Here is an 8074-nt window from a genome sequence, read left to right on the forward strand (position 1 = left end):
ATCAAGGCATCTTACTGGAAATGAATATTTTTATTGAATTAGTAAATTTAATTCAACACCATCTTCTCAGAAGGGTACAAGTTCCTATAATAAATGTGGTTAGGATGGCATGCTTAGTGCAATTGGAACCATCTGTAAACTATTCTCAAAACTGTTCTAAATGCCAGCCAATTCCCCATGATTTAAAATAGGACATGTAATCATATTAAATCTTGAATTAAGATATGCAGTTGGACACTTTTAGAATACTAATCAAATAAATAATAGTCATGTAATAAAAATATTTCCTCTATCAAATGCTTCTTTCAAAACATAAAAGTACAGACCTTTATTAAGCAGATTTCTAGTTCTTGAAAACAATTACAAAATGACTAAATATATTCATATATATATATATATATTTCCATGAGTTATAATTAATTTTTTGAAAGCCAGAATGGCCTAATGGCCTATAACAGAAAATATTTATGAGTGAATATATGAGTTTTAGAGATTAACATTAAGGGACATTCATTTGATATAGTAAGGCATTACTAATAAAGTGAGAAGAATATCTGATAAATTTATTTATTCCTTGAAGAAATAATAATAGCTACTTTGCAATACACAAAACCACTTGTTTTCTCTTTCAGTACTGAAGACAATGTAACTGTCCATTTTTTCTTAAACCCTATGCATGTTCATTGAACAAAACCATTTGTGTAAGTACCTATACCACATGCTGTTCAGAAATAGCTACAGTAAGATTATTGCAGGTAAGTGGGGCACAGGGTGCCACTGTCAAATCACAAAATATAAAAAAAAAAAATTTGAAAAGTACAGGTATATAGTTGACATGCATTGTGCCCAGAAAGACAGTGACCCTTCACTACTGTCCATGTCGTTGAAATAATAGATGAGATTAGAATTGCCTCAGTTGAAGAGGAAATAGCAGTCTGACAGTTAAATATGCCAGCGTAGCATGAAATGATGGACAGCAATTCAAAATTGTTTGGTCAAACTGGGAGACTGGTAAAGGTTATACAGAGAAATTGGGTCCTTAGTTCTCAGGTAATGATGATTAGGGAAGGAGAAGTATAAAGATGAGCCAGAAAAATGTTGTGGTAATTTAAGGAGAGGAGAAAGAGTTCCACAATCAATCAGCAATTGTAAGCATGTAGACAGAGGCAGTAGTAGAAGACACAGAGAGATGAAATTAAAAATTAGACCTGAGATGGTTAAGATACAGCAGAGAGCCAACATTTATTCTGAAGTTTGTATCATTGATGACTTGTTTTGCAATATTATATTATGAGTCAATTTATAAATTTAACAGGAAATCAAAAATTAGCTAACAGCAGGAAAGAATTGAAAAGCATGTTTTCTTGATAAGCTACATTTCACATGAGTGGGAGTCTGTTTTAGCTTCTGTCTGCAGTTCTTCCTGTCCTGCCTATTTTTCTCTACCAATAACCCTTGAACTCTCACTGTAGCCAGGAAATGTGAATGCATCTTAATGCATGAGTCTAGACAAAAAAACCCAGGCACTTTGCTGATGATGGGAATACATTTAATATGGACAGAAAGAAATTACAAAAGTCTATTATTTTGCCAATTAAAGCTGATTAATTTAGTAGGGAACAAACACATTTTCATTTTTTTGAAACTAACAGTGGAACATGCAGAATTTAACAGAGATCCAGGAAATAAAAGACTCAGAAAAGGGCTGAAATCACTTGTTTTGTTAGCTTATTTAGTTAGCTAACTGGCAAGCAAAGTAGACCGCAGCATCCCCAAAGGAGAACTGGAAAGTGAAAGTCAAGGAACACCTGAGATAGGGAAGCAACTTTCAATGGATTATCCAGCTTTCAGGAATCATTTTGAAAGAAGCGTAAAATCTTCGCCTTAAATTCTTGTTGTGTTTGAAGGTGCATTCTCTACTAAAGAATTCGGCTTATTATTATATATACATTCATGAGTAAATCACAAGAGGTCAGGCTAAAAAGTGAAAACATGATAATAATAAATATATTACAACAAATTATTCACTTATTCACTTAATGCAGAAAAGATAAATCTTTTAAAAAGAATAGAAAGGAGAAAGTTAAAAACAGAAGCAATTCATTATCTTGAGTGACTATAGTTCATTGTAGTTGTGTTTGGCATTTGATAAAACACTGGGACATGAAAAAAATGTAAAAATCAAAGACAAAGCAAATCAATAAAATGTAATGGTTGTTGAATTTAATAGATCTCTCTCTCTCCTCTCTCTCTCTCTCTGTTTGTGTGTGTGTGTGTAAAGCTTATGAAATAATAAGCTTTCATATGGCTTTTTTTAAACAACCTTTGTGTTAGTGATCTTTCCCCTAATCTCACCCTCTGCCATTTAAACTTCCCTCTTCATTCATCCCTCTTTCTCCTTTATATCATCTGTGCTTTACTATTACATTCTATTAAATTTTTTCTTCCCCCTCCTCACCAATAGACACTTTCCAGTTTTCTGGTATTCTTAGGTACACCAAATAAAACAAGAAAATGAAGAAATTTGACATTAAGATCCACCTATGAGTGACAACATGGGGCATAGCTTTTCTGGGCGTGGGTTACATTGCACCTTCAGCATAAAAACTCATCAGCAGTCTTACCCAGCTTTGAACCCTTAGAACTTCAACAATGACCAGTATAGCAAAATATATTTATGGGTACAATAATTGTATGAATATTAATAACCAACAACTTGTTGGGGTAACTAACAACTATCTGATTGAATTTGGAGCCTGATCCACAGAAAGAAACATATGCCTGCTCTTGTAAATCTGGTCAAGAACCTGGTTGGGGAACTCACAGACCCCAAGGCTGAATCTACTACTATTATTTTACTAAATGAACATATTGTCAAAAAACATCATCTAAATAAGTATATTTTTACTTATAGAATAGTGCAACTCTCTGACATCTTCAGAAAGATTTCTTTCTGATGTAGATGATGGTTAACACAGAAACTCACAACAGAAACTCAAAGCACAGAGAATAAGTGATGTGGATAATTCAGCCAAAAATGAGACATCTTTATTACATGCTTTCCCCAGTAAAAGATGGGACACAAAGACTACAAGATCCAGAGGTCAGTGACATCTGAGTACCAATATTGTACCTTTAGGCCTATTTTGCCATGCTGGTTATTGATGTGGTTCATGGACATCACAGCTGGGTAGGACTATTGGAAACTCCATTGGAAATCTGCATAGCCCTTTCTGGTACTAAGGAAGCTAGTCCTCAGAGAGTAATCTTTCATGTCACATCAAGCTAGAATCTTCTGTGTCCTGCAGTTAAAGTATACAATCTGTTGAGCAAAAGGGACTTGCCTTCAATCTATGAGAGGTAACAAAGTGTAACAGAAAAGCCTAATAAATGAGACCATATGGTTAGAAACATACAGATACATACAGGTAACATTATATAGACTTGGCTAGGTATATTCCTATATTTAGGAATATATGCATAAACACACACACATATATGCACATATATATGTAAACGATTAATGGAGAAAGAGACTGTACATTTGAAAAACAGCAAGGAAGATTATATGAGAGGTCTTGGAGGGAGGAAACGAAAAGGAGAGAATAATGTAACAATATTACAATCTCAAAAATAAAATAAATAATTTTTAAAAGTCACCAAAACACTTTCACAACCACTGCTAAATTTCCCAGATCCTCTTCAATGTCCTTGTCAGGAGGAAATGCCAGGCAACTCTTACTCTGATAGGATATTCCCGGGTTCATAGTTGTGGTTACTCAATAGTGTTTCTGAACAACAATGGTATTAATGAAGTCGTAGTCATAAGGGATCACAAAACCTCTCTCTTCTCCACTGCTTGTGCCACGACGATTCCATCTCTTTAATTTTCACATGACTCCCAAGATTATCTCTTGAATGATGTTCTTCACTGTCTTCTTTTTTTTATTTTTTAAGTAAATTTATTTTACAACATCATTTAGTTCAACATAATAGCCACAGATTCCCCTGTTCTCCCACTCTCGTCCCCTCCCCCTCCCCCACCCTCCACCCCATTCCTACCTCCTCCAGATCAAGATCTCCCCCGAGGACCGGGATCGACCTGGTAGACTCAGTCCAGCCAGGTCCAGTCCCCCTCTTTAATGCCATCACCAAAGTTGTTTTTCACACTGCAGTGAGAACCTGGCCTTTGAGAATTTTCTCTTTACACAGCTATTTGATTACACAAATCTTCTGTACAGTGTTTGTGACCTAGCATCCATTGATATCCTTCATTGTGGCTTCAGTGACAAACTCAAAACCCCTGCACGCCTCATATTACTGTGAATGTCCCTCCATTGATTACAATGGCCTCTCAGTCTATCATCATTGTTCCAAAGATTAGTCTTTAAATAAAGAGATTATACAGAAGTTTAGACTCATTAGGAGACTCTTAATTATCATGGAAGTGGGAGGGCAAGACTCTAATGACACTTCCTCAGATGTGTCCACAGAGTGGAATAAATTGCTAGGTTCACTCCAAAATCATTATTACAATAAAAAAAAAACACATTACAAGATTTAGAAATACCATGGTCTTTAAAATTTCCAACATTATCTTCATCTCATTATATCTAGGTGATAGACACTGGAAGTAGCCAGCTAGAGTACAAATGATGTCAACTCATGATAGACATGATTATGTAGATGTGACCTAGTTACACTACACCAGACATAGGAATATATGATTTGCAAACATTATTTTCACAATTTATTTAGCATCCTTGGACAGCATATACCTACATCTAAAACCAAACATATCCAAGGTTTTAACATTGTGACATGATGTGGTTGAGTACAAAGTTTATGCTTAAGAACCACACACTGAAGTTACAAAAACACACACAAGAAAATCTCATAACATTTTAAGTCTAAGATTTCTGATGGTCCTCATTCATAACTATCCTAGGGTAAGTGTAACTGCATGTGGCCAGTTGGGCACAGATTGGATTTACCAGCCTGTCAATCAAGATCATTTCTACTGAGAGCCAACATAAATCATCACCAGATAAAATGTCAAAATTTAAATTTCCAAAGAGGAAGTGGTCTAATTTACAATTTCTTCATCCAAGATATTATGATGATGCATCACTACACCCATAATTGGTTTGACATTGAATTTTATAACACAAAACATCTGGCCTCACTCCCATGGTGACCAATGAGAACAATTTCTGAAGCTGGGACAAATTATCCTCTCGAAGAACAACAGCTGTCTCCATGATCTATAAATATGTCTTCCCCCTTTACCCAGAAGAATATTCATGTCACAGAGAAGTAGAGACAAGGGCATTATGGGAGGTGTGACTCTGATGGAAAACCAACTGTTCTTCATTTATCTTTGTGGTGTCCAATGAGTCTTTCCTTCACAAACAGCTGTATTTTCCTACCCTCTTGATTACACACACCAGAGCTATACACATTCCTGATCTTTGGATGCACTCATGAAAATGGGAAGGTTCACTTCTTGTGCTATTTCTTTGTAACCTCAAGAGTAAACCCTTTTCAGAGTTTCAGTATGTGAGACAAAACAGTGGGAAACATATTAACTGTCAAGAAGAAAAATCCCTACATCTAAACCCTGCATTGGTGCAATATACATCCACACCTCAAAGCATAAAGCAAGAAAAAGATGGTCCCACTGTTTAAAATTTCTATTCTACTCCTGTTCTTCTCAATAATCTATTAATCTGAGACAATATAACAATAAATTGCAATGTCTAGAAACATCCTCTTTATAGTTAACATAAATTATGAATATCAACTTGCTGTTGAGTATCTCTCAAATAGAACTCTGGCTTAGATTACTCCTGGAAAATTCAGAACAGTTCTCAAGTTACATGTAGGAATTACACCATGATTCATTACCTTAAATATACCTTAAAACATATCCCTAGAAATAGTAAGTTATCAGACAATTGCACTTTACACATTTTACAATTATGATAATGATGATTGATAGTAATGATGTCGATGATGATTTTGATGTCATTGATGTTGATGATTTCTGACTTGATTGCTTCACTTAGCATGTTCCCCAGGTCGATTTGTGTAGATTTAAAGAGTTTCTTAAAGTTTAGGGTTGACTAGTAGCCCATTGTTTATAAATACTCTGTATTTTTTCTCCCTTCATTTGCTGATAGACCTATAGGTCAGTTCTCTGAATTAGCTATTGGGAACAGTGTGACAATGAGCAAAATAATGAAGTCTCTTTGGTAAATAAATTCATACAAGTGCAATAAAATCTAGAGGTGGGATTTGGGGGTGAAAAGAGTTATAATTTTATTTTTTTCAGGGATATCTAGTTCCTTATAATTGCTATGCTAATTTACAACCCCACTTGAAGTGCACAAGGTTTCTTTTTTCTCCCAATCATTATACTTTATATTTTTTGTAATATCTATTCTGACTAGAGTATGATGATATCTCACTACAACTCTACTTATGTATCTCTAAATGATTAGAAAGAATATGCATATAGTGTGTGTGTGTGTTTGTGTGTGTGTTGATCATGTGTATGCCTTCATTTTAGAAATGTATATTTAGGTTCCTTGCTCGTTTTAACTAGTTTTCCTCATTTCTTACTCTTGGCACTTTTAAGCTTTTTTATATTTAAGATGTTAATCATTTATCAAATACATGATTTGCATTTTCTACCAATTAATAGGCTACCTCTCTACACTGTGAATTTCTTTCCATTTTTTTTCTTTGTAGAAGCTTTATTTTAATTATTTTATTTATCTCAAAAAGAACATTTCCCTGGCTTACCGAGTATTTTTTCTACCCTTACCCTGAAATCAGTCATTTATCTGGGAAGCATTTGTATCATACAATGAAAATGGGTATTCAAAAAAAAAGTATTATGGAAATGAAAAGATGGCTTAGAGATTAAGAGCACTTAACACTCTTGCAGGTTTGGTTCCCAAGACCAACTTAGGTTGGCTCAAAACTACCTGTAATTCCAGTTCCAGGGGATACAATGCTCTCTGGCCACTGTGGACACTTGTACACATATTGTGCACATTAGCTCACATATTCACACAAACACACATAACTGAGATTAGAATTTTTAAAAACTATTATATCTGAGGCTGCATCTGGCTCCCTCTCTCACAACCTTTATAGTACAATGAGCTCCATGGAGACAGTGCCGGGGCAAGCAATAGCCAGACAGGCACTGGGCAACACTGCCTTGTTCAGGAAAATCATCTGAACGTTGGCAAAGGAGAGCTGAAGAAGGCGAGAAGCAAAATGTTCTCACGCGCATTCTTTGTGCGAGCTTGCCGGGAAAAGTGCAAGAAAAGCACCCAGTCTGCTCCTCAGGGTTCTCTAAGAAGTACTCATCCAGAGGTGAAAGACTGTGTCTGCTAAAGAAAGGGGGAAATTTGAAGACATTGAAAAGGCTGACAATACTCGTTGTGAAAGTGAAGTGAAAATCTACATCACCTGAAAGGGGAGACCAAAACGAAGTTCAAGCCCCCAAAGCTTCCAAGAGGCCTCCTTCTGCCTTTCCTTGTTCTGTTCTGAGTATTGCCCTCAAATCAAAGGAGAACATCTTGGCTTACCCATTGGTGATGCTGCGAAGAAACTGGGGGCCAGATGGAAAGGCAGACAACAGGCAGCCCTGGGAAAAGAAGGCTGCTGAGTTGAAGGAAAAATGTGAAAATAATATTGCTGCCTACAGAGCTAAAGGAAATCCCCATGCCGTGAGAAAAGGATTAGTCAAGGCTGAAGAGAGCAAGAAAAAGAAGAGGAAGATGAGGATGAGGGTGAGCAAGATGAGTAAGAGGAGGAAGAAGAGGAAGACAAAGATGAAGATGATGATGAATAAGTTGGTTCTAGCGCAGTATTTCTCTTGCCTATAAAGTATTTAACCACCATATACAAAACTCAGACCTTTTAAAGAATAAAGGCTGAAATATGAAGCTGTGTAAGATTTTTTTTAAACTGTAGAGTGTATTTTATTTGTATAGGTAACACACTACCAAATGTGTTTTTAGATACCCCTGGCCTGGTGGTGTTTTCAATAGCCACT

At 35.8% G+C, this 8074-nt stretch overlaps 1 pseudogene; it reads left to right on the top strand.

Moving 5' to 3' along the window:
• The first annotated feature begins 3523 nt into the window (after positions 1-3523).
• Positions 3524-7870, top strand: LOC114695924 (annotated as a pseudogene).
• Positions 7871-8074: the final 204 nt, after the last annotated feature.

The sequence above is a fragment of the Peromyscus leucopus genome, chromosome 1 (assembly GCF_004664715.2).
Source record: "Peromyscus leucopus breed LL Stock chromosome 1, UCI_PerLeu_2.1, whole genome shotgun sequence".
Taxonomy (NCBI): Eukaryota; Metazoa; Chordata; class Mammalia; order Rodentia; family Cricetidae; genus Peromyscus; species Peromyscus leucopus.